We start from the raw sequence: 2,500 nt of genomic DNA, 5'->3' as shown, positions 1-2,500 counted from the left end.
CATGTTTTCGTTGATGTTCCATTACCTCAAACTTCAATCACCCAAGGTCGCTGGTAGTGACTCGGCGTTTGATTTTAATTAGCAAATCTAAGGAAACTTTTGTATAAAATAATAATAATAATAATAATAATAATAATAATAATAATAATAATAATAATAAAAATAATAATAATAATAATAATAATAATAATGATAATAATAATAATAATAATAATAAGGAGGAGAAGGAGGAGGAGGAGATGAAGAAGAAGAAGGAAGAAGAAGAAGAAGAAGAAGAAGAAAAAGAAGGGGATGAAAAACGAAGAAAAAAGTTGTATTAGAAGAAGAAAAACGAAGAAGCAGAAGACTGAAAGAAGAATAAGGTGAAAGTAGAAGAAGATGAAAAAAAGAAAAATAAATAAATAAATAAATATGAAGAAAAATTGGAATCATAACGATTACAATAATAAATAAAAGAACAACATGAAAATAAATGAAATGAAGAAAAAGAAAAAAAGTAATAATGAGAAATATAAGACAAAAATAGACATCATACAAATTAACAGAAATGAACAGACAAAATAAGATTTTATCGTTTGTTTGCATGTACGTGTGCGTGTATGTGTATATGTGTACGTGTGCGTGTATGTGTATATGTGTATGTGTGTATGTATTTGTATGCATGTGTATGCGTGTGTGTATATATGTGTATGCATGTGTGTATGTACGTGTATACGTGTATGTATGTATGTATGTTCGTATGTATATGCATCCGCGTGTGCGTGCGCAAATACGTTCCACATTTGTATATGTATAATGTATCTGCAAAATTGCCAATCTTAATAAATCTACTTGTGCGTGCTTCATAAACATTAATTTTCCCCCGACGCGGAGACTCATTACTCTGTCTAACAAATATTAGTGTGTATTTTTTATGATTATTCCTAAACCAGAGAATATTATCATTGATTAACGGACATTCCGGGTGCAAACAAGGAGAAACTTGATTTCATGTATACATATATACATAATACATATATATGTGTATATATATATATATATATATATATATATATATATATATATTATATATATATATATATATATATATATATAATGAGAGAGAAGAGAGATAGAGAGAGTGTGAGAGATAGAGAGAGTGTGTTAGAGAGAGAGAGAGAAGAGAGAGAGAGAAGAATATATATATAATATATATAATATATATATATATATATATATATATATATATATATATATATATATATATATATGTGTGTGTGTGTGTGTGTGTGTGTGTGTGTGTGTGTGTGTGTGTGTGTGTGTGTGTGTGTGTGTGTGTGTGTGTGTGTGTGTGTTATGTTTGTGTGTGTGTGTGTGTGTGTGTGTGTGTGTGTGTGTGTGTGTGTGTGTGTGTGTGTTGTGTGTGTGTATGTGTATGTATGTGTGTATCCTTTGTTTCCCCCTTTCATGTTATTATTATCATTATCATAACTATCATCATTAATATTATTATTATTAAAATTTTCCCTTTTCAATCTCCATCATCCCTTTTTTCTCCTCGTTTCCCCTTTTCCTCACATTCGCCCCATTAAGGCCTATCTTCAATGCACAGGATAGGCCTTTATTCACACAATTGGTTCCTTCTCTTCAAACTTCCTTTTCCTTCATCTTACGGTTTTTCTTAAATGGGCTTGGGACTCTCTCTCTCTCTCGCTTTCTCTCTTTCCGTCTGTCTTTCTCCGTCTCTGTCTTTCTCTCTCTCTATCTATCTGTCTTTCTTTTTTTTGTGTGTGTGTCTTTTTCTTTTTTTCTTTATGTGTCTCTCTTTTTTCTTTTTTTTTTTTTTTTTTTTCTTTTTCTTTTTTCTCTCTCTCTCTCTCTCTCTCTCTCTCTCTCTCTCTCTCTCTCTCTCTCTCTCTCTATGTCCCTCTACCCCTCCCTCTCTCCCACTACATCTCCCCCTCCCACATCCTCTCCCCCCATTCTCCCCCCTCCTCTCCCCACCTCCCCCTCTCTCTCCAGCTAATTAATTATCATCGAGACACAGAGATGTTCTCATTTCACATCGACTAAGCCCCAATTAACTAAATGTATATCCGTCCTCTTGGTTTCTCTGCAGACAACACACACTACCGCTTGTTACTTGTATAATTATTAGCCTAACCGGTGACAGAGCAGGTATTAGAAAGGGCAGGAGGTTGGGTGGGGGGAGGGAGGGAGGGAGGGACGTGGGGGAAGGGAGGAGGGGGAGGGGGGAAGGAGGTGGGTTGGGAAGGGAGGGAGGGGGTAGGGGTAGTGGGTGGGGGAGGGAGTGGGTAGGGGGTGGGTGGGGGAGGGAGTGGGTGGGGGTAGGGAGGGGGATGGAGTGGAGGGGTGGGGGTAAAAAGGTATGGGGATTGTTGGGGGTGGGGTAGAGAGGAGGGAAGGGGAAGGAGAGAGGTAAAAGGGGATGGGGATGGGGTGAGGTAGAGGTGAGTGGAGTATTAAAAAAAAAAGGAAGAGAGAGAGAAGAGAGAAGAGA

General features: G+C 36.7%; 1 protein-coding gene across 1 annotated transcript in view; it reads right to left on the bottom strand.

The window, feature by feature from the left end:
* LOC119576762 (putative uncharacterized protein DDB_G0271982) overlaps positions 1 to 2,500 on the bottom strand; it is a gene marked incomplete at its 5' end in the record, with an annotated part of 6,558 nt that overhangs the window by 3,577 nt on the left and 481 nt on the right. The window lies entirely within an intron of this gene.

This window comes from Penaeus monodon, chromosome 9 (genome assembly GCF_015228065.2).
Source record: "Penaeus monodon isolate SGIC_2016 chromosome 9, NSTDA_Pmon_1, whole genome shotgun sequence".
NCBI lineage: Eukaryota > Metazoa > Arthropoda > Malacostraca > Decapoda > Penaeidae > Penaeus > Penaeus monodon.
Note: the sequence above shows the minus strand (reverse complement) of the source record. Positions and strands in the feature narration are given on the sequence as shown.